Raw genomic sequence first — 27017 nt, forward strand, 5'->3', positions numbered from 1 at the left:
AGTCAAATATTCAATATAAAACTGTCTTTTTCCCAGCGACGTAAAATTTATATTTATTACGTTTAAATGTTTAGAAAGATATTATAATATTTTTATATTTTAGAAGGAGGGTCATCGCTTTAATAAAAAGTTGGGCCAGTGTCTGGAATAAAGAGAATAAGGTTTCATAGTTAAAAATGACGTAGTACATTTAGCTAGCAACCCTGGTGCGAATGACGTAGTACATTTAGCTAGCAACCCTGGTGCGAATTTAAATCCTGACGACAACAATGTTAATTCCAAAATTGTTTATGATTTTTGAATGGAAATGTGACAATGTATTCATAACCATTAACTTGCAAGCAACATAAACGGATCCTCAACTCGAAAAACAGAAAACACGTGCAATATTGAACTACCGAATACATTTTTAATTTACTTTCAATGTCCATTAAGATTATATTATATAGTTATAATATATAAACACAGTATAATTCTATACGATACATAAAGTCAGATTTTCGTACGGTTATAAAGAATTTTACGAGTTTGAATATGTGCATATGGAATCAAATGCTCTTTTGACTTTATATTTTAAGAATTACTATTAAAGAGAGGAGCTTGGACGGTGGAGGTGAGCGTTTAACGCGCGTTAGATAGGGGCCCCTTAAACCTACACCTGGCTCGCAAGTCCCAGGCACTGTTGAAGCTCCTCTCCCTGCAACGCGATGGAGCCGGCAGCCGCACGGTGAATCCATTGAATGCTAATAAGTTTTGTCTCTCATATAAATGGCACCACACATCAGCTTCATTTATTTTTAACATCAAAATACTTTATATCAATCAATGTCACTAAACTTTGAAAAGGGCTCACAAATATCCAAACACAAAAGAAAAGTCTCTCGATCAATATTAAGTTTTAATATTTGAGAAAAGTATTAAATGAAAAAAATCTTCGATACAGTACGATTGCAATTTTGTGACCCCAGGGTCCTTGTGAAATGATGGCCCAGAATATTCATTATATATAAATTTTAATTATCATTTATTCTGTACGTACATGAGAATATTTGTCGTTTAATAACGCCTCCTTTGCAAAATTTTCAAACGAAAACTCTTATAATAATAATATAGAGTAACAAAAGAAAAGGAACATTGACTTACAATTTTATTGTAATAAATATGAACGGGAATATATTTATAAACGCTAATATATTTTGAAGCCAGTTTATTCTCTACACGGAGGCCGTGCCCTCATCAGGAATGTCGGAGACGTTTTGGGATTAAAAAAATTCAACAATTTGTATTTACAAACTGATGTTTCCGTATATTTATTAAAAAAGCTGATTAAAAATTATTTTTTAGCAATTAAACCCCAAGACGGCGATGAAGAGTAACGGAAATTCTTGGAATATTTTCCTAATTAAATATTTCTGTTTGCGGCAAGAAATTAAACGGAAAATATGTGGCTATTTAACTATATTATTTTAATAATTTGCAAAATTTTAATACTTCATTGTAAAGTTTTTAATATAAATTTATAAAAAAATATATGTATTTAATTATCGTCCACGGAAACAATTATCGAATATTGACAAACTGCTGTATTGAATGAAAATACTTATATCACATATAAATCTATAAAATTCTTTATAATTATTGCAAAACAAACACTTACTCTACTATGATCCATGATTATTATTTATTTCCTAAATATATTTTAAGCATAATTTTTAATTTTAAACAGAAGATTGACAATTAATAACGGAGCCTTTTGAAGGCACTGTCTAATATTTTACTTAACAATAAATTGTTACGCCTTATTAAATTTCACTGAATTCAAAAACACAAAGATCATTTATTATAGAAATCTTACCTATACCTTGAATTGTAACATATTCTACTAAGTGAAATATTTTGTCGATGTAATGGTGACAAATTTTACGTAAATAATTACGTAATTACGTAAATAAACGTATTTGTACATTGCTCATCTATATTGAAAATTATAAATAATGTGATTTTATTAAATATAATATTATAACTCAATGATCCGGTTAGTTGGTCGTTAGTTATAAAAAATGGACTTCACAAAAATTTGTAGGTATATTCAAAAAAGGTATTTGTGAATCGGAATTGTGAAGGAATATTTATCTTACAATATGAATTCGTACCATTAATCGATAAAGTTAATAGTATGTGCACCTTGTAAAGAAAATAATCATGTTTTTTTTTTAATTTTTTATTCTTATTTTCTTTGATGAATCAAAGATGAGATAGAAATTATTAGGTGTAATTTCAGCGAGGGAAATGTTACTAAGCTTCAGTCTTGTACACAGGACTCTACGGTTTATACGAATATTTACATATGTGCGCACAAAATATCTGATCTTTGTATTTGTTAAAAATTCGATTTGCTTCCAATATCCCATCGCCGGTAGTTAGGGACTCTACATTTTCGACACTGTGTTATTCTAAAAAATCCAAATTGTCCGTCATATCTTAAAGAACGTTTGAATTTATTCCTTTGATTTATACTTAGTAGCTTAAAATTATTATTTTTTTATTCACACACACTAATTAACCTATTTTTATTCACAATTTTATTATGGAAAAATACTGAATCGTCGACACATCCAATATTTGAGACTTATTTTGTTTGTATTTACAAAAATTATTGCTGAGTAAATTTACAAAAAAAAATACTCTTATCTTTTTTTGTTTATAGATAAATGATTCTAACCACCGCTTAAACAGAAAGGTAGAGTGACATCTTAAACAGATAAAAACCTTTGTCACCAAAAAGTTTCATATCGGAGGCCCCCATATAGACCGCTGTCTTAGTTACCTGACATTTGATATAGTCATGTCGCCTGACCCTTTCGTTTGTTCATGTCTTATATCACTATATATATATATATATATATATATATATATCTTATATCGCTATATATATATATATATATATATATATATATCGGATTTATTACAAATTCATTATTTTAAAGAGAGGACGCCAGCCTCGCTGACGTCACTAATGTCACTTGTTTCAGTGCGTTCCAGATATTTTGAAATGAAACTTCAATTCTTCTAAATGTTCTTGTATTTCTCGAAGGTTCTTCATAATCACATTCTTTATGATCCGCACTCGCTGAACTCTGCAGTCCGCTGTCGTGCGTCCAGACGTCATATTTATATCAGAATTCAAACATAGTTCTATTCTCATTGATTTCGTTTTACTTTTAACAAAAGAAACGACGACCAATAAGTTGTTATAATAATTGATGACAGCCTTGAGTTATTTTCATGTTGCATCCGTCATTGAGGCTGCTTGCGCCGATATATATATAAATATACCTATCTGAACTTAATCTACCACAGCTAAGCTACGGAGGATAATAAACTAAATAACACCTCTGGCTAATTTACAGCCAAATAAAGTTCAATTAAGTAATTAGAATGATAGACAATAGCCGTGATTTCAACTAGGCTTACCATAAAGCTGCCATCATTGATAGTTAATGTCTGATGAGAATTTATGAGCCTCCAATGTTAATACGATAAATTAAATTTAACAGATTTTTTTAGAAAATCAAAGAATATTTTTGGAGAAGCAAATAATTGATATGGAACTCATTTTAGACCAGTTTTCTTATAATTATGAAAATTATATTATCAAATCGAATAATATAAAATAAATACTTATAAATTATTTATAAACACCAATTTTTTTAGGAATCTCTTATATAGGGCCCTTTTCTTTTGAAGCAAGAATATTTGGGACAAATAGAAGCCTTCATTACACATATAAGTATACCTAAGTGTATACAAACTATTTGCAGATATGCTCGCTCTCTAGATTAATAGCTAGAAAATATTTTTTTCTTATTTTCGGAAAATTATTTTGCTTCTTTTTATAAACATCAACTGTATTTTTTTTATCAGACCTAAATACAAACAAATTCATCGTTTAATTAAAATACAAAAAGTCTTATAAAGTTAAATATCCCGTTTTTTCTAAACATAAAAAAAAAATCCTCTAATAAATATTACATAAAAATTGTCGTTATAATAAAGACATCAATGTTATAATAAGTTTTTAACATTAAAAAAAGTTATAACCATAAATTATCATTTAAAAAAATCATACAAACAAAGAATTACTCACTTCCACTATGTCAGTGAGTCATGGATTCAAAAAAACGCTCTCATTTTCACACGAATACTTCAGGTTCCCAGTGAAACATTAAAATTATTCTTTTTTTACTTTCAACAACTGTAAACAGTAGCATAACAAATTATCGGTCAAAAACGAATACTTTCCCCAGAGACTTTCGCTTATTAGTTTTCTCATACTAAACAAATTTATAATTACGAAATACACGCCCGTAGCAAATATAATCATCTACCCACACTCATACCTAATAAATATTTTAATCAATAAACCACAGCAAACTTCGAATATATCTGTTCTGAAAAAAGATTCTTTACTTGGCTCTTAATAACAACTATATTTATTTTAAGCAACATAATTTCAATGATTTGTCATACAAAAATTATAATATGTTCTAGAGCTATGATAACACCACTTAAAGGTTTGGAAAATCAATTAATTACAATGCTTTGGCTATTGGTTTTAGTCAAAGCTGGATCTACTAAATCTATTACAAAAAAGATCTACTACAAAAAAGATACAATTCAGTGACAAAGAAACATTAATAATTTTGCATTTTAAAAATATTTTCTTATTGCATCCGATTGTAATTATAATTTCAGTATATAATAAAAAAATAATTTAAGAAAATTATCAACAAAACTAATTTTATTAAATAACTTTTTACCATAGAGCCTACACCGAAAAGAAATAGCAAGAATCCAGCTATGAGCAATAAGTCAGGTAAGGTATTCTCCTTCAACTTCTTCCAGGGACAAGTCCCCACACTATCATCCTCGCCAAGAAATACTTCGCTATTCTTACAATGAAAATCTAATACAAGTTTCGCTAGTACACCGATATAAGTATGTATGAGAAGATAAAATAACCTAACTTACGGATGCAAACAGAAAATATTTTATGAATATAATGAATATTTTTGATTTTTTGCTATAATAATATAACTTTGACCATCTTCATGTTTTCAATTCGTTCGTTTATTTTGTTCTTAATGTTATAAATATACTTAAAATTGATGATAATATGTTAGGTATGTTGGATTTCGTTTTACATGTATATAAATAATCGTGTGATTATTTAATTGTAGTTTTAACTTAACATCTTTACACAATCAATATGTATATAAGTTAAATATTTCATACAAAACTTTTTCAGACTTTTTTTCATTTAAAACATTCTAATTTATTCCGGCTATCTCTCAATTTGATCGATCCATTTTGATAAATTTTCTCCTATAAATAACTGGTAATTGCTTGAGTAGAAAGTAAATTAGGCTACTTTGATTTCATATATAAAAAATAAAAAATTATCACGGATTCAGACAGCTACATAGTTTAAAAATTTTAATATTAAATCGTTATTAATATATCACTGAAAAAAATTGTGATTGATAATTAATAATTAATTTGCTTACTTCAATGAGTATAGAGTAGACGTCGCTCAAAAATACTATTAAAACATTAAAAACTTTTGCTCGTGATTTTAGAATCCTCTATAGATCTACCTAAATAAACTTATATTTATAACAAAAAAAATACAGTTGTCACATGTTTGTTTCAAATACGGAGTTTCATAAAATGAGCACGTCCGCAATAATTTAATTCTATCATTCCATTTATCACAGATAATAAAACGAAGCAATACGTCACCCAAATTGGATACTCAGCGCGTTCAAAACCTAATGTGGTCACAGGTCGTTCAATATCAATTTATCGCAAGAAAAATCGAGCCATAAAATCGTCTTAAAAATCGCTCAGTCGATAGAACGAATCGGTTATAAAGATTCAAATCCATCTCATTACAGAATAATGTTTATTGCTTTTCACACTTAGCTTTAAAAAGCTAACAAACATGCTTTAAAAATAGACATGGAATTCAACGAATACCGAACGTCGGTAAAACAACGCCTACTATAAACGTATGAAACAACCTCTAATGATACATAATACAATACAATGAGAAACAAGGATGAGATTGTCTTTTAACTGGTTCTTTTGTTCCGGATATATCAGATATATTAATATAAGCCGGGCAATTCCATCCATGGTCAAGGTGTTTATGTCGTTTATGCCAAGTAAACCGCATAACAAAACTCTTTAATATTAGACATCAAACAGCTTGTTTATGGGATCATTAATTTCAACCTTCTTCCTAACGCATTGTTTGAAGCAAACCAAACTTTGATACATTTATGGTTTTATAGCAATAGCCCGGCTATAACCTTAGTAATGGAACCGAATCTATACGTACATATAAAAATTTTAAATTGTTATAAATTTATTATTCATTACAAATAAAATTGAAAACAGAGGTATGTTAAAAATGTATATTTATTTACCCCTGATAAAGATATTCATAATCACGTACTACATTATGTATTATTGTAATATGAGTGATGTATATAACTTGTATTGTGTTCCTAATTAATTAAGAGACGCAAAATTCATTAGTGAGATAAACGCTTTATTTCTGAAGAAGGGTATTAATTCAGAAGCATAGACAAATGAAACTAATATATTTCGGATAAACTACGCGGACTTTTATTACTTAAAAAACTACATAATCCCGAGGTTTCGGTTACTTTTCAGCAACCGTGATCACGGGCATACGAGACGTCTGCTCGTGATGCCATATAGTTACATTAAGCACACATATATCATGAGGATTCAAAATCTATTTTATGTTCTACTATCAGTGTATAAACTAAATATAAAATTTAATTGAGAGCTTTTCAAACTATCGTGTCTAATTTAAAAGTTCGTAAGGTTGTAAAATGGGCTTTGATTGTAAATATTTATAAAACAACTTTAATAAAATACTCCTGAAACTTTAAGATTTAAGACTTTTAAGATTACTAGAATTGACATTGAATTCCTGAACTATGTTAAATAAAATGTTATAGTTCTGTTCAATAGAGTAAAATTAAATTCCCTATGTAATGTGTCACGAAATTTGGATATGTAAATCAATTTGCTATGCTTAGTCCAAATTTACTTACGGATTAATGTAAAGTAAATACGGTTAATAGTAACAATCATCTTCGCACATCGTAGTATCAACGTAGTTTTTTAAAAGAGAAACGGGAAACGCGTCATATGTAGTGTAAAGCAGGAAACTTGGACTAAAGGTGTAGCCATAAAACTGGTCATTTTCAAAGTATTACTATGACATAACTTTGAGTATCCATTTATTTTACATTTAGTAAGGATATAAACGATGATATATCTTCTTGGTTTAACGCATTAGTGTACGCTTTAGTATTAGATTACGCCTATTCAAAAGTATAGAAGCGTATGTTTCTTTTAAAATTTCAGGATGTTTTCTTACATATTATAAAATATTATGCTTTATATTATATATATATTGGTTGGCTTTGGATTTTGGTCTTGTAAAACAAAAGACTGTTTCTTTTGCATAAATTATTGTAATGCTTATAAGACATTTTTTACTAGTTTGATACTTAGAGCAGTTTCTCGTATATTTCCTTTGGAAATATCGTTTCGACATGAAACTTTATGGAAGGCTTAACAAACGTTTTAATTAATATAATTGCTTTAATATAATAAGTGCCTGCTATTTACAGCACATATTTACTATCCTCCCTAAGTGATCAAATACTTTGTTTCATAAAACCACACATTTTATGGCGATTCTTAAACATTATTATCATAGAGCTGTGTCCACGATAGCGAGGTGAAAAATTTATAACAATAAAAAAATATAATGTTTTTATATGAAGACGGAAATATCTATAGAATAGTTACAACACAGTGGTGTGTTCTGTAGATCGTGAGATGTGGCTTTATAATGACCTAAAGATAATTTTTAAAACAGATTACATTACAGAGAAATGTAACTGGCAGTCATAAATAACAAAATAAAAAAAAACTGTTACATTATTATCATTCATATAGTATAATGAGATGTTAGATAAAAAAATTATATGTATGGGTTTTCAAACAAACTTAACGAAAAGTTAGTAATAGTAATTTAAATCAGTCATCTTTGACATATATACGGTCCTGTTTGGTTATTTCTGTTTGGCTTGTTATAAATTGGCGCGGTTATTGGCGTTAAAGAAACAAATAAATAAAAATATCAAATTACTCAAGGCGTCGCTATTTTTACAGAAACTATTTTTCGAAGAGGAAAGACTGTTATTCAAACGTTTTTGTTTATGGTAAATGATGAGAAGATGTATGGTTTACTTTATGTATGTATTTTGTCCATTAACATCCCCGTTAGTTTAAACTGATGTAATTTTGTCCTCGCCTATTCGTCACTCACAGTTTACGTCACAATAAATGGAAAAAATTCATTAAATACCACATTTTATATTATATTATTTTCTCGCACATCAGTCTCTTGTTAGTAATCCTATCATAACAATATCAGCAAAATAAACTTATTTCTAATACAAATATTAGACACAAGTCCTGATAAATATAATAAATTTCGATAAAAAAAAACTCAATAAGTTGTGTTAATAGAGCATACCATTCCTTGGGAAACCAGCATTCTCAAAGATCGTGCCATCAAGGTCAACAAGTATTACGAGCTTACTAACAAATACACTAAGAATATGTAGGTTCGTAATAAATTTATCCGTGGCAGAAGTGGGAGCGAGAGCTATAACAACCAAATCTCTCTACAACCTATTAAACGACTTGGGCCTGTCTAGAACTAACATCAATTCACTTTTAAAACGTACTTCGAAGGCAGCCCTAGTAGGTTCGTTTCATATTTGATAAGGTAAAGAGTAGAGCTTGCACTGTGGAGGCGAGCATTTAAAGCGAGATCACTGTTGAAGCTCCACTTCTTGCAACGCGATGGACCCAGAACCCACACTGTGAATCCGTGGAATCCTGAGTAATTTCGTTTCGTCTCTTCTTCAATTAGATAGAAAAAACAGATACTAAAGATGCATATAATAATTGTTTATGTATTATTGTTTGTTATGTACTAGGAGTATAAAATTAATTTAAGGCTACTGTAATCTATTAAATATAATAATAATTTAATGACAACTTTTTAATTTTTCCCTACATAAGCTTTTCACTTCACGGCTTTAAAGCTGTTATAAATAATTTGCAGTAATTCATCGAAAATCAAATAGATTCCATCGATGTGTTCTGTCTTTACTTTGACTCGACACTTTAGTATCGAATAAGAAAAATAAAATTTAAAGGTTTTACTTATATATTTGAAAAGGACAGGATACATCCTCACGACTCACAGAAAATACGTTTGAACATTTGAAAATTTGTTATCAACGCTTAGTTAAGAACTAAAGAAATTGATCTTAGTGCCAAGAATTTAACATATAAATACGAGCCATCAGGTGTCTTTATAAATAGAGCACGATGTATAACTAATTTCATAAGCAAACAACACTAGTATTATAAAGCGTATTAGCTTCCATATAAGAGTATTTTTCTATTTTCATCATCTGTATCTCATTCTTAGTAGAAAAATGAAAGTCAAGTTTCCAAAGCTTACATACATATTTTCTTTATTACAAATTTAGAGCACTTATTGTTTGTCCTATTTAATTTCGGTCCCAATATCAGTTAGTGACAGTTGGTTCTCATGCATTTAAACATTGATACGAAAAATTGCTATTTGATATAGATTTTTAATTTTCAAGTTGTATTTAGATTCTATATTTAATTTTTCATTGCAATTATAATAAATTATTTATTTGCTAATGACATTTAAGTAATACTTTAAAGTAGTCTTCTAAATTAGTGTGCTGGTCTATATTTAAAGTCACTTTAAGTCGCACTTCAATGGAAACATTAAACAATGAGAGCTTGTGACCTCTTCTAAACGGTAGAATATTCTCTCAACGTATAAAAGCACTTTCATTTAGGAAATTTCTTCAACACAAAAAAACCTCAGACCCTAAATCGATACAACATATTGAGTACGTTTCCTGACAACTAAATAATGTATTATTTAAACGGTTCTTTAATCTGATATCTGAAACATACTTCCTAAATATATTTATACATAATATTTAATATTTACAAACAATTTAAATTATATCAGCCTATTTAAGTCGTTTTATCTAACATTAAAACGGCCTTTAGATAGAGTTTGGATAATTACGAGTTATTACATCAAAGGTAGATGTTCAGAGAGATAATATATTCACTTGACATTTCATAATCATCACACAGATATTTTGATGAGAAGTAATAAAATGTTTCTTAATTTTTTACTTATTGTGTCCTAAAATTAATAAGAAAAAGTATATTTTTTTTTTGCCATTAGTGACTTGTAAAATATTTCTATTTCTTTTTCCGAAGAAAAATAAGATTTGAAAATTTAGACTGTTTATATTCCAGAGATCATTAAATTTAATAACCGCTTCGTTATTCTCTTATCAATTTTTCGTTATAGTATTTGTAAGATAATATTTATTACGTAATAAAGAGTAATTTTCGTCTAATAATGAAGACTATCAGTCCTTTTATTTTAGCCCTATTAGATATAAGTATCAATAGTACTGTTTGCATTGTTATACATTTGTTTGCATTTCCTTACTGATCGGTCGTAGAGGATTAGACCGGATAAAATCAAACTCTCTTACCCACATAAAATCATGGCTGTATTATCAGATTAGTTAAATACGCTGAAACAATCTCCATCACCGTTGTCAGTTTTTATAATTCTATAATAATAAATATTACTTATCTATATATTGAGATAATTTTAACATACACAGCCACACATTGATTAATCTCGTTTCTAGAATATTCCTTACCACAAAGCAAAATATCAAAACTTCGTACAAAATAAACATTATTCCCAAGACACTGATTGGAAGGCGAGTCAATATAATTAAGGAATATCTCTTTATGCAGTGAAATTAATATAACAAAGTTTTATATATATATATATATTAATGTTCTATATATTAAAGTTACCGTAATACAAAAACCTGAAACAATTGCTTATAAGATATAGTGGTGTCTTAATAAAAGTAAAATAATACCACAGAATACGATTATGAAAGGATAATTTGTGTTTAAAATATTATTTAACTTATCAGACCTGACCATCAGACCTAACAATCTTTACAGATTTGCCTAGATTGTATAATAAACGTAAGTTTTTATGAAATAAATTAATAAACTTAGTACCAAGTGCTTGTGTTTTGAATTCTAATTCAAGGATTAAGTCCTCGTTAATTCTACTTTAGTCTATTCAAAAAGCTTTTATTACGATTTGTTACAGAAAGACATTTTATAATACCGAATTTCATTAAAGAGTTTTATGTCCATTTCTCTTACACTTCTCAAAAAACCGTCCAAAAAGGTTCATTGCGTGAAAATTCAAATTTATATATAATATAGAAAGAAAAAAATGTAAAACATTTATATTACTTGTGACAAAGTGATATGGATCGTTATAAGAAAGTTAAAAAAATCATGAGATCTAAGATTTTCGCGAGTTTTATTCATTTAAATGAAACTAGTATTATCACCTCGTCTGCCCGTGATCACGGTTGCTGCAAAGTAACCGAAACGTCGGGATTATGTAGTTTTTAAATAATAAAATCCGCGTAGTATATCCGAATAATGAAACTAGTCATTTAAATGAAAAAAATCATTTTTGTGCATTTTTTTTTGTATTTAAACTGCGAAAATAAGAAACATTTAAAGAAGGAATCCGATCAAATAATCTCAATCCGTCAAACGACTTAAATCCTATATACTGGAAGTCATTCGCCCTAATTCAGTTCACCATAGAGTCTAAGGCGGCTCATACACCTACAAAAATATTATAACATTATAACACCTACAATAAAGTTGATTGTACAATATTATTAGCAGTGTAGGGATAATATTAAAAAACTGCGCAATGATTAAAAGAATCTTCAGAGAGCTTATATTTTACTCCGCAATATGTATTTTGTGTACTGTGTAGGGTTAGTATTGCGCAATATTTTTTTAGTTAACTGTTTTGAGCGGGTGTGATCAGTTCAATCCGTCAATGGTTTGTCAATGTTATTGTTGAATATCATTGAACATTTGTGTTCAAAAAGGGCTATCAATATTATTGCACAATAAAAATATTGTGCAAAATTATTTTAGATGTATGGGCCGCCTAAAGAATATAAATCATGTATAGAGAGTAGTATCTATAATAGAAGTTGGTCACTTAAAACTAATGATATCAATGTACAAAACCATGTACAAAAAATCTACAAGCAATATGGAGTTAGATAAAGTATAATACATTTAATATTTTATTATAGAAATAATTATTTATCGAAAACTACAATTTTATTCACAGAATCAAAGTTAGTTAATATTTTTCGGAATATTGAATATTATATTTTTAATATTTTGTTATTTGGAAAATTAATTTGTATTTTTTTTTCTCATTTTCAATTATATAAAAAAATAATAACACAATCTTATTATCTGTGTCTCGTCTCGAGGTTTCTTCCTCAGAAATATCATAAGCTGTAATGGATATAAAACATTTATTTTATATTCATTTGACGCTGAAATAAACGAGAATCTATATGAGTATAATATGAAAACTGTACGTCATTAATTAACACAATTACCAGGAAGCCACTCAAATCACTTTCATATTGCTTAACTCGGTTAGTCTGAAAATTGAGAGCAATATAAAATTGATATGATTAAGTGTTTGAAATAATAAATCTATAAATGTCGTATGTAACATTTTTGTTATACTATAACTGTAAAGATTATCATATTAGAATAGAGAAATTACTTGCAATAATGATAAATAAACTAGATCGAAGACGCTGCCAATTCTGATATGGGATTCTACAAACACGACATTAGAAAGATGCATAATTAGTGTTTAAAATTAATTCCCTCACTCGCTTGGCCCAGAATTAATACAAATATAGAAGTGTTATTTTTAACGGAATTAGCCTGGTTGTAAATTTATTACGAACTACCTAATTCACAAGCAGCGGTTTTGCATATAAATACGTTATATTAAAAAAATAAAACTTTCTAACAGTATTTAGACACCACTGATTGACGGTGAAGGAAAACATCGTGAGGAAAGCTGGTCTTATATTCAAATTATAAGAATGAAATCGCCAACCCGTCTTGAGCAAGCGTGGTGATTAATGCTCTTATCTTCTCCATGTGAGAAGAAGCCTTTGCTCAGCAGTAGGCTCTATAGGCTGATGATGATGATGAAAAAATAAAATCTATTTTCTTTTTATTTGCAATAAAATATAATTGTCGAAATAATGAAATATTTCATTATTCATTTCCTTAAAAAAATATTTATAAACGGAAACCAAAAACCAAATTTTGCATCCACATTTTAATTGTATTTAGTACTTGAATCTGATATTTACATCATTTTATCGTTTGTAACGTACAGAAGCTGAAAATATAAAATTGTGAAGGTTTTAAACGGTATTATCACTAAACAAAAGAGCCCTTCCGTCATTCATTTGTCAAATCTTTGTAGACCAAAAGTCATTCAGTCGGTTGGACAAATTCAGCTCTGTATATATAAATAGGCTTACAACATTCATTCGTGTCTGCTCCACACAGTACTCAAGATTAAATTTCGTCATAAAAACTAAAATCGTTATCATTGGCATTATATTCCACGATTCTAGTGCGAACGAATCCATAGTTTAATAAAAAAAAAGCTTACTCCATATTGTAATTAACATAGATACAAAAATCCTCATGTTTGACTCTTTCATTTTATCCATTAAGTCTATAATTCAAGCAAATTATTATATATATATATATATATATCGTAATAACTCGATGTTTTATATTCCATAACAAACCCTTCAGCTTTTAATTGTTATAACAAACAACCGAAGTAACTTTCATATTTATATAAAAGAAATATCTTCACGTTATTACTGTGACGTTATTCGCCGTTATGATATTACCAGTATTACTTTAAAATTATACGAAATTTCTTTTTTGATTACCGAGTGACTAAACTCTAATATAATTAAAAACTTGGTGCACTAAATATGACTACATATTTATATTTAATAGGAATATAATGACGTGCATTAAATAACTATGAAGGTAATGAAAATGTATGATAAATTTCACTCTAATATATTACGCATATATAGATGTACATACTAGGTACCAGCCCCGGCTACGCACTGGCTCTTTACAAAAATATAATATAGCCTTTTTAATTTTGAGAATTATTAAACTTATATTATGATAACTTTCAAATGGATCGCCCGATTTAAATGATTTAAAAAGTAATTTCCAGATACTGATGCAGACTTGAAAACTAAGTAATTTATTTTGATAAAACTTAATACCGTATTTATGTAAATAGCTTTCCAATAAACGCTTTAGGAATGGAAATTTTTAAAAGTTGTAGAATGGATATATGTAGTATGTTATACTTAAGGTATAGACATATGCCACCGCGGACTTTTCTGTTGACCTACATAGAAGATACACAATTCCACCATAAATTAATTTGTTATATCTCAAAGACTTTAGGTTTTCGTTATAAGCTCTCAAATGGCTCATGTTTTCCCGACACCTTCAACAAATATCGTTAATGTACACACAAGTAAATACAAAAACTTGACAAATTATATACTAAAACCTTCCTCAAGAATTACGCTATCGAGTGGTGATAATTGTTTGATAATCGGTGGAGTGGTTTTTCCGTTTATCGCGAACAGACAGACAGACGCGGCGAGGGACTCTGTTTTATAATATGTATAGATATATATTTAAAATAAGGTTGTGTATATTCTGAATTCATATAACGAAACTTAAAATCCAATTAACACATTTACTATAAAATTTAATTTCACGATATAGAGCCTTGCCTTAAAAGGCCTCATTAAGATTCCCTTTTCTTAGAATCATTATTTATATAAAATATTAATATGAAGGCGATTGTATTTCGGATATTATAACGCTTTATAAAATTGGCACTTATAAGCGAGCAGCAACGTCTCTTAAGACATGTGATTTTCACGTGTGAAGACACGTAAAACTATTAATGACATCTATGCTCGTATGTATGTATAACAATTATAATTTTTATAGATATTTTTTTACGTTTTTCAAAGGTTTTTATAATAATTTGTTATTCTCTGTTATACAATTTAATACAGGTTCAATATAATTTAAATCAAAACTGGCAGTTTTTGTTCAGTTTGCTCTTTTGAAAAAATTATAAATAAAAAACAGTTGTTTTTATTTATTTATAATTATAAACGTTTACTTTAAAGTTTAAAGTAACCGTTTCTAATAATATTCTTAATTTAAAATACTTTATAAAAGTTTCTATAAAACATAATATTTATGTTGGATAGCTAATGTTATTTCGGCAAAAATAAAACGAAATCAGACTTGAGTGTGTATATTTTTAAACATATTTTTTTGTATTATTTAGTTTTATTGTAGAATAAATCTTTTCATTAGTCTTTAACAATAAATCTATAATAGAACAGCATGGAAGGCAAGCCTAATATTTCGTAAAAATCTCCTTAAAGTGTACAAGTAAAAGGCGGTTATCGCGATATTGTGTGACGTGAATATCGGATGTCTACTGATACTGTTAATGGGTGTACTAAAATGTTTTACCTAAATGATCGTGAATGGATATCAAGTTTACCTTTATACCAATCTATATAATAAGTATATATATATATATATATATATATATATACTTAATAAGTTAATTATTATTGCGTAATTTTGACAAATTAAATCAAACTTGGCTATTCCAATGCCTAAAAGTTTAACACTTAACCATTGCTAAACAATCGCTTCTTTATATAAAACTCTTTGTAAATTTTCTATATCTTATAAATCACGCTATCGGATGCTGATTTAAAATATTTCACTAATATTTATTGACGAAATATTCATCATTCATTAAAATAACTAAGAAATAGGCCAGTTAAAATTGTTTTTCCTTCCAACCTTTGACTCTGTGATGAATCTGACTGGAAGTCATGTTTATTTACATTTCCGATTTAAAGCCGACGTTTCGATGACATTGTTGTAAACCTATTTTCTAAAAGACGAAAGTATGAATAGATGTGTTGATGCATTTTTAAATCAGAATTCGAAGTGAAATGAATTTTACTCGATTAAATTAAACTAAACTAATAGTTACTTACAGTTTGTACATCTGAAAATATTTATATTATTTAAATAAATAGTCGCGAAAGTTTTAGAAATCATTAATTTTACTCGACAAAACGTCTACGTAGGTAACACTGAAAATTTTTTGAACGAACCAGTTAGAAACTTTTGTTTATGAATTATTATTTTTTGAATTTCAATTTTAGAACTCTTTGGTAACCTAATATAGTAAATTGCATTCATTTGTCATTTGTTTTTTGTAAATTGGCGACAAATCTAAAACTCTCGTTACACGTGAAAATGAACCTAACGTGAGAAAATTTACGGTCAATGACTTATTATGACTTCCGTTGTGCCCTTTCTCAACAACAAAGCTATGATAGGCCGAGATTAGCATTTCTCAATGAAGCCCCATCTCGTTTCACTTTTTACAATTGTTTTAACGAGCTTAAGCGTGGACATAGCAATCTCAATAATGATCCGCGTGAGGGACGTCCTTTAACAGCGACTACTGAAGATAACATCAATGCTGTGAGTGGTGTGAGCCAAGTTCAAAAAATTTACACGAATATATTGCTACGAACCCGAAACCAAAAGGCAATCAGCTCAGTGGGTGTTACCATTCGAGAATCAGCCAACTAAGGTAAGGAAAGGAAGAAGTCAAAAAAGAAAATGCTTGCTTCATTATTGGATCGGAAAGGTTATTACGCAACAATTATACTAGGAGATGGAAGGACAGTTACTGCAGACTGGTATGTCAATCGTCGTTTGCCTGTTGTCTTAGAAAAAATTGACAGCAAGGCCCTCGAAGCAGTATCCTCCTTCACCACAACAATACCTTAGCTCTCTCCACAAAACGGAAAGTTAAATATTTGACTATGGCAGGTGTCGAGATAATGAGTCATCCGCCATACAGCCGTGACCTGGTAACCTGAAGTTTTTATTTATTCCAAAGAACCAAAGACAAAATTCGAATAATTCGCTTTACGAGCCCTGAAGATGCGTCGAAAGCATACGAAAAAGCCATAGAAGAGGAAGGAAGAGGAACCCCTAAGGAAGAATGGGCCCACTGCTTTTCTCAGTGGTCCCATCGAATGCGACGATGTGCAGAGAGGAATGGAGATTACTTCGAAAAACAATGAAAGTATTTGCAACTTCCTACTTTAAGCCGTTTTTCATTTTCTAAACACTTTCAGTGTTACCTTCATAGCATTTAAAAAATGATAACTTATACACAATACAATAACCAACTTCAACTCCTAGAATTATAATTTTAGTTCAAATTATAGATAGTGTTGAATAAAAAAGGATCTTCTATAAATAAACATTATAACAATGAAATAATGAAGCTAATGAAGACATTTTGATTAAATATATAATATCAACGTTTCGATTGAGATTATTCATTAATTTGATTTCACATATTAGTATTTGATTTACGAATGATTAGATAAATCTTACAATTATATTAACAAAGGTTTAAATACGAACAACGTTTGTGTATTATTAAACAGTGAACGTGAAGCTTATTTTTTAAAAAGCGGATAGAAAACTAACTTTATATGTAACATATAATATGATAGTTCCTAATATATAATATGTTATAAATAAATTTTAGTTTACTTAGAAATTAGAAAACACTATCGTTGAGAGACAGTCATAAATATATGTGTGTGTGTGTGTTGTATGTGTGTGTGTGCGTTTTTCTAAACTTACTCTGTACTTCGTCTATTTTCACACATTTTTGTTCTAACACATGTGTTATTTTCAAACCATAAACACAAACAAATATTCTCATTAAATGTTCTATCTTTAAATATTTACGTCATAATATAGGAAATTATATATACATATAAGAAAAAGATGTAAATATGTTTAATAAACATTAGTTTTTTCTCGTAAGTTAAAATATAGATTCCTTTTGATTCGACAACATTTTTCATTAATATACTAGTTGATGGATCGAAATTTAATGTTTAAATTAATTTATAACGTTTTAAGTGAAAAATAATAACTATAGCATCACTTTCATATTATTTTATCGGCTCTTTTATTCCGTTAATTATTTAAATATATTGTTTTACTTCATAACAGACTAGCTCCTAGCGTAAGCTTCGGTTATAGAAACATGACTGGCAATGATTATTAATTTTCAAGCGACTGTATTATTTCGTAAAAAAATATATATATATATATATATATTTAACCTTAATTATGTAATTTAAAAATGTAATTTATTAATTTAGTATTGATAACATGTGCAAAAAAAATACGTATTCCGTTCTGAAATCGTTGTAAAATAAAATTATAACATGACAGTTTTCAATACAAATTATATGTTTTATAGTATAAAATAATAAACTTTTACTTACTGATTTATGTTATTATCAGAGTATCATTTAAATCAATCATAAAGGAAAAGGGGATATCTTAAGATGATATCCCTCTTTAAGAAAGACGAATAATAGTGACATTTTATTTGAATCGGAATAAATATGAAAATTGTTTTGAATATTTTAAGGCTTGCTCATTTTATTATACAATGTTGATGTTCTCTGTAAAACGACATTGCCCTAGAATAATCGGTCGCTAAGGTTTATAGATTCATCCCAACGCAGCATCTTACATTTAATGTCAAAACTCAAGCCGCATAATTAAATATAGCGTGCAAATGTGAGCAAATTAACATTAGAGATGAACTTTATGCCCAATTAGTATCTTTATACAAATAACTAGACAACAAAGCCACATAACATTAAATCTTGGATTAGAATTAAATTGTTATTGCAGCTATTTATTTTCAAATGTTACAATATATTACGGATATTATTATGACCTTGGCACACATCTTCAGCAACAATTTTTACTTGCATGTTACTTAATAGTATATAAAGTTGAATTTTATTTAATTTATAATGTTCACACTAAACAAATTGCAAAAGTTAAAACTGTGTTTTTTTTTATATAATATTACAAAAATTTTCAAATACAATATTCTCTTTTTTAAGCGTTAATTCCGAAAAGCAAATAATGTGACATTAATCGGTGACTTCTTAATTTTAATCTGTCACTGAAGCAGCTTTACTTACGAAGTACCTCTTCTTACAATCGGATATTTAATGGCTAATAAAAAGATTTTTGTAAAAAAGCTGATAAAATAAGAAAATATTTTAAAACGTACCACCTTTATCAAGATAATTATTCATCATGAATTTATATTAACAAAATTATCTAACAAATCTTAATTGAATATTTTAAGTCTTAATGTTAATTTAAGATAATTCTAATTACATTTAAGATCTTCTAATTTCGTGCTGCGCGATTTTTTATTTAACTAACATTTATAAAAAGTATTATAAAAATTAGCTTCATTGCCTATGCTAAAAAAAATATTTTTATTAACAAAAATACTTACGAAAATGCTTAAAAAAATCTCCATAAAAAAAAAAACCCAAACCAGCACTTAATTAATTTCAAATGTATGTAAAATTCTAATTTCTAGTTCTGTTCACTTTCAAAGCTAAATTTCCCGCGTACGGTCTCCTCAAAGGAGACGAGCGTTCCTTAGCTCAACCGAATTTCAACTGTGGAAAGCCGACAGAAACGTTATGGGCTTACAGTATTCTTACTATGAATAAAACCACAACATACAATCTCAACAATAAGAAGACAAAAATACATCTTAGTGTTATCGTCAGATTGTTGACCCGAACATTTTATCTAACACATTGATCCACTAATATATCCGATTAGGCACCGATAGTGACGGTTACCTTATCTACGCCATTTATAATCTTTACAACTTTTAGCCATATTTGCTGTGCCAAAATTGTTAGAACTATAAACTTATGGGACCAGGTTCAGATTATTCTAGGTTTATAGAAAATGAGATCTGTAAACTCTTCTTAAGTTGTTATTACGAAATATAATATATACTGAATAAAAAATATGTTTTTTCCAAACACGCGGAATACGCCGATCGTAGCTTAAGGGTTTTCAGATAGATAGAAAAGGATTTTGTATTTATTATAGAATAGAATCGAAAACATACGTTGTATAATATTTATTTACGTAGGATTTAAATAAAAAATCTTTTTTTCGTATGTAACGCGTCTTTTTACGGGACACTTCACATATTGCCAGTTATCACGGCCGCTGAAAAATAATCAAAACATCGAGCAACATATAACAAGACGAAAACAGGAGTTGAAAACCTATAATAAACATTTTTTTATAGTGAAAATCGATCTTGTATAACGTAGGAATAAATATTTTTTATGGAAGGATATGTAATTTCACAAACAGCAAAAAAAATTATATCACAAACTACCGAATAAAAATTACAAACTAACAGACGTCTCTATACTCTATCATGTTAAACTTACAACAGTAACTGCAAAATAAATAGAGCCTTAATTATTATTTTCTTTAAATAAATTTTATTTGGACATCACCATTACCAAGTTTTGATTAAATAGCTTTCCAACTCTCAATTAATATTTTAAAAAAGTCTATAAGGAAAAAGTAAGGATTGCATTGCATTATGAGATTTAAGACTTTTTCGAGTTTTCATTTAGAGCTTGCATTATGTACATTATTTCCTTCCATAAACAAGCAGGTTGCTTTTGGGATGTTTATGACAGATAGTAAAGGGTTCACCAAAGTTCATGAAACCCTGTGAACCATATTCGGGGCAACAAGGATCAAGTTCCACAGAGAAAAGCTTATTTGTTACTTTATATACTTCGACAATAACCCTCCATTTGTTGCCTATAACAATATGTACTAATAAATTCAGATCCGTCACTAAAATATTTCTATTCGTAAATTAATTATAATATTTAGAGAAACAAAAAAAATATCAAACATAGGACGGACAAAGTAAACAGAATATGCTTAACTTGCTCATTTTATACAAAATCACCTTTGATAGAAAATTTCCTTACTAAAAACGACCTCTCCAAGCTCTCTATAAGATAATCTTTCTATTTAAATAACATTAACATTTTAATAGCGATACATATTTATTATAGCTCGTTTATTCCATATTATTCCATATATTGAAACTGACATATTACTAACAATTTTTCAAGATTTCTTATTTATATTCTTATATAATTTTTAAAATTTTCTAAATCATATTTAAATATTTACATGGTGACAATAAAATTTCTTTTAAAAGTCAGAAGGACGAAGGAAGAGATCTAAGATTTTCGCGAGGGTTATTCATTTAAATGAGACTAATATTTTTCGGATAAACTACGCGTGATTTATTTTTGTAAAAAAACTACATACTACATACCGTGATCACGGTTGCTGAAAATTAACCGAAACGTCGGAAGTATGTAGTTTTTTACAAAAATAAATCACGCGTAGTTTATCCGAAAAATATTTGTCTCATTTAAAGGACGAAGGGAGATTAGGAACGATCAGGACAGGAAATATTCAGTTTCTTGTCATATATTAGATGTAATACTCAGGAACATTTTGTGACTTTCAAATAAATATATTTTTATCTTTCTTTCCAATGAACTGAAATGGTAACACGAAATTACAAAACTAATTCTAAATATATTTCGGACTTGCTTATATTCGGCTCTCGTGTTGATTTATTGCTTTGTAAGTGTTCTTGGACGTCATTCTGTCAATTAAATGAAAGAAAGTTGTTTTCTTGAAGTTTAGGTACTGGTATATGATGTAAATACTTTTAAGTTTTCTTAGTGAAGCCAAACCGAGAGAGTTGTCGAACTTCGTCGTTGGCTCACGTTTGCCAGTGACAGTTACTAGGTGATTTGATCTCATATATTGGAGGAGAGACTCCTAAAACACACATATCCAAGTTTGACTCATATGCAATCGGTAAACATTTAACTTTTAGAGTTTTTGTTTGTAATTATTATAAGATTTCCAATAAATTCCACATATTTTATCAAAGAATTAAAAAACAACTCTTTCAAACCTATCTTGTTCAGTGTGACAAATGTTTTCGCCAGTTTCATTATGCTCGTTCGAGAAATTCTACGAAAGTTTTGTAAATCCCTCTTAATAAAATTAAAATCAAATTTGGAACACAGCATAACTCTTATCTTTAGACGGTATTAGTCCAGAGGTTATATTTTCCCAGTCCTTTACCTGCACTTTTCCCGATTTCCTTTTCCTATAAACCACTTAGGACACTAGCTTATTTTATGATAGACGCAATATCTAGAACACCATAAGTTCTTTTCCTGTCGCTGTCGGTGATTTCTTGTTCTATATTGAATAATTTAACTTTTCAATACAATTTTTTTTGTATTTTTTAACGGAATATTTCTATATAATATTAAAATATTGTATTGTATAGCTCTCTAATTTACTAACATTAGCGAAACCGTGAAAGGAAGCAAATAGTCGACAACCCTCGGACCTTCTAAAAACGTAATATAAAGGCAAGTAAGGAAACATTCGTGACAGCTGTTTACATTTCCCGAAGAATAGCGGCTTTATTTAAATGAAACTAATATATTTCGGATATACTACGCGGATTTTTTTTTATTTTAAAACTACATAATCCCGACGTTTCGGTTACTTTTCAGCAACCGTGATCACGGGCAGACGAGATGTGTGAGTGTGAGATATGTGAGTTTAAAATAATAAAATCCGCGTAGTATATCCGAAATATATTAGTATCATTTAAATGAATAAAACTCGCGAAAGTCTTAGATCTCATTAAGGCAGGCTTTATATTAATAATGCAAATGGGTTTTAAATATAACTTTTGTTCACTTACACGATACCTCTGATACAATGAGAGGTCACTATTAATCATTCCATTCACTTATAAAATTTTATTTTGTTATTCTATTGAAAAATAATATAATATTTAAATCACGTACTCATCACAAAACTGAACAGAATGAGAGTGAAATCCGAGTTTGTACAAAAATTTAACTAAATTCAAGAACAGGAATAAAAAGTTTATTTTTTTTCATTTATCCAATGAAAGAAGATTCATTTCTCTATGACTTAAGTATAAGAATTTCTCTCTCGTATGTTCCGCATACATATGTTTAAGAAAATAATTCTCAACCAGGCTTACAAACACAATCACACTCGATGACGTAAAATGATGAACTTAGTATTGTAAACCATATTACTTACGAAACATTCTGTATGTCATTGGAACAAAGTAATTGTATATTCCTAGCTTTATATGTAATTATTACTCCCCCGCTGTTCACTATAAAACCATAAACGGTGTATTTAATGTGACACTATGATTATATGATCCGGGTTGATGGCCTTCATTCAAATTTAACAAACAAGACAAAGTTTAGTGCTTCAGTGACGACTTATTTATTAACTTATACTGCTTTAATTTAATTATCGTTATATAAAATACATTTCTGAAAATTTCCTAATCAGTTATAAATCATATTTTATATATCGAGAAAACTCTTGATTGATTAAATATTGATAAAATTGAAAACAATTATTGCGTTGTTTAGAACAAAATATTGGAATCGCTATCATTCCAAGTAAATATATTTTATATGAGGACTTGCTCGTACTTTGGTATTTTAATACAAGAACTGGGATCCCAAAGACTAGTGTTCCCAAAGTTCGCATGATTCATGTAGCTATTTAGTAGTAGATATATGTATATCATGACTTATTAAGAAAAGTATTATTATTAATATATTTTGTTATTATTTTTAGTTGTTGTTTTGAAAAAAATATTTTGGAAAAAAAATTAATTATTTCTTATAGAGCACGAGAAAAAAACAATATCTATAAAAAAACTCCTAGAAAAAAATCAGTATACAAAACAAAAGATATTATTATAATTTTAAATATTGCAAAACTTGTTAACTCTGGATAATATACTAAAATGAATATTTAAAAAGTTAGGATATAAGTTACTATTCATTTAATATGGGATCCTTTTATACGTACGGGTAATATAATGCAAGTGGATACACGACTATAGAATTTTCGGAGAAAAAATTCAACGACTGCTGTCTACGCTAAAATTGACAGAATAATATGACTAAATCATAAAAAAATTAGTTTACGGTACAAATTAGTTTCAAGTTAGAAAGCATTTCAAAGTAGAAAGAAATCAAGAACAGGCCACGAGGAGATAAATTTACTACAATGTATTTATTCTAAACAAGGAAGAAGTAAATAAAACTTATATTTTTGACTGTACTACTCGTTTTTGTTATTTTGAACAACATGCTCCCGACGTTTCGGTTACTTTGCAGCAATATCGGCAGTATTAGTTGAAAATAAAAAAGCGTAGAACATCCGTAAATATTAATTTTATTTGAAAATGAATACCCGCCGAAAAGCTTAGATATCATTATAAAAAGGAAGTAATATATATTCGCAAGTCTGCACCCAACAAGTGGTTCAAATAGCAACAGTGTGTCAGATAATTAACAGATGTTAATTTTATCAAAGCCATTCTTATCAGTCGCTATCCACACATGACAGAAGTCGTGATGAATAAAAGTTATTAGTTGGGTTTTATCGATAGCGATAATTAATAAATCAAGTTAATTTGAGCAGGGATCTGGTAGAGCTGTTTAAAGTGCCAAAACTCCTTTGGTAAGAACTGTGTACGTGGTGATGGTGTCTAGTTTAATAGAAATAAATATTTATGTAACGTCTAGGGAATCAAGGGAAGAAAAACTACATTCCGGGTAAATTGGCGATCGTTTAAATAAATTGAGCAAATATATGTTATAAGAGATAACAGGATGGAAGGGAGAGGAATAAACAAGACTACTGCTATGTAAATACAAACGCCGTTGCCTTTAAACTTATTAACACTGTTTCGGCAATTTCACAAATTCGACTGGACGCTTGGAAATTTCATCACAGATGATAAATGAAAACCAAAGGCTGTAGACGGCAAACCCGCTGTCTTAGTAGTTCCCCTGTTAGCTCACGAAACACATAAATTGTAAGTTGAAGTAAACACAGGCGCTGACCGAAAAAATACATGTTAAATTAATTATTTATTACCCTTTTTTTGTTACAATGTGTTTTTTCTTTAAAGATATATGATTTTGCTTTCAAATTATAACTAAAATGTGTGTTATATACAGATACCACAGGACTGTAAAAATAAACATGTCTAAAGGAATATCCCCTTAAATATTTCCCGTGTATATCAATTGATATTTTGATCACAAAAAAGTCAAATATATATGAAAATTTATAGTGCTTAAGTAATAAGTAGCATTTTAAATATACACTTTAACTAAAAATGAATTGTCATAGCAAAAGTGTTGACGAATTTAAATGAAACTAATATTTTTCGGATAAACTACGCTGATTTTTATTATTTTAAAAAAACTACATAATCCCGACGTTTCGGTTACTTTCGGTTATCCGAAAAATATTAGTTTCATTTAAATGAATAAAACTCGCGAAAATCTTAGATCTCATTATGTTTACAAAATATTAAATAAACAAGACTATTTAATGACAAACGTGTTAAGGCAACGTTTTTATATTATTCAATTAAGTAATAACGTTCTGATCACAAAACAACATCATTAAATGTCCAGCAAAATTAAAACATTTCATAAAAGCAATATCAACTTGATTAACTTCAAGTGCCGCATTTATTTGTTTTTGTTTGGAAAATATTCAAATCAAATCATAAATAACTCACAAAAACGTGAACTCGAGCTATAATAATTACTCAATTTTGTAATATTAAATGTATTTCTCTGTTTTTGTCCGTCGTAAGTATGATGCATGTTTTGCTTCTTTACTACATAGTCAAGTAATATATTATACGTCTACAGATTATAATTCCTTTACAATTGTCACAATTATTTATGTCGTTTTAATACAACTAGACGTAGAACAGTTGTATTTGGCGTAAAAACAAGCAAAACACATGTTCAGCAACGATCAATTGCCTGATAAACCTTTAAATAAACTTTACCTAAACCTTTAAATAAACCTTACCTAACCTACCTTTAGATAAACCTTACCTAACCTACCTTTAGATAAACCTTAAAAACCTTTGTATATATTTTTTCAGATCTGCGCATTATAGAAAACTAGTAGGAGTTAATTAAATTATCAACTTTAAAAAAGTATATAACTAAATTTTATAAAAATGTTAAGTACCTATAAAGCATGATAGTAATTTCACTAAGATACTTATATCAGTTGTAATATGAAAAACATGCGTAATAACACTATAGACACTATGGAAATGAGCTGATATTCATACGCTGTAGGACAGATACTAACTAAATATAAGTAAGAATCGATGCATTGAAATTGACTTTCAAAAGAAAATGCTACATCCAAATAAGTCTATCCGCTTCACAGCTGCGAAGCCACAGATACACACACATACATATAGACGTCAAAATTCTAATACCCTTCCTTACGACGGGAGTCAAAAACAAAAATTGTCTTAGAGCTAGTCATTCATTGAATTCCTAAGAGACCCTGAAAGTTCAGTAGAAAACGAGACTAGACTATGTACAAGGTTAAATAAACTGTTACGCTAAAAAATATATTACTTGTGCCTTATTGACTGAGCAATGCCTATGATGGAAAAAATGTTTTATTCAGTTTTACTTGACACAGCTTACCGAGTTCAACTTGTTTAGCAATTAATAATTCCATTAAATTCATATTTATCAGACAACCAATCAATTATGTTATAATAATGACTACAACTTCTTAACATTAACCATTTTCTAAACCGATAAACTTATTTTTAAAATTAACTT

At 28.6% G+C, this 27017-nt stretch overlaps 1 protein-coding gene across 2 annotated transcripts in view; it reads right to left on the reverse strand.

Moving 5' to 3' along the window:
• Nucleotides 1-19883, reverse strand: part of LOC116775134 (orexin receptor type 2-like) — a 39113-nt gene extending 19230 nt beyond the window's left edge. Inside the window, exon 1 of one of the 2 annotated variants that reach the window (XM_061524567.1) lies at nt 19682-19878. The gene's annotated coding sequence lies outside the window, so the exon portion shown is untranslated. Of the gene's footprint in view, nt 1-19681 lie in introns of both variants that reach the window. The other variant, XM_061524568.1, reaches the window with a different exon arrangement.
• Between the last annotated feature and the right edge of the window lie 7134 nt (nt 19884-27017).

The sequence above is a fragment of the Danaus plexippus genome, chromosome 25 (assembly GCF_018135715.1).
Source record: "Danaus plexippus chromosome 25, MEX_DaPlex, whole genome shotgun sequence".
Classification (NCBI taxonomy): Eukaryota; Metazoa; Arthropoda; class Insecta; order Lepidoptera; family Nymphalidae; genus Danaus; species Danaus plexippus.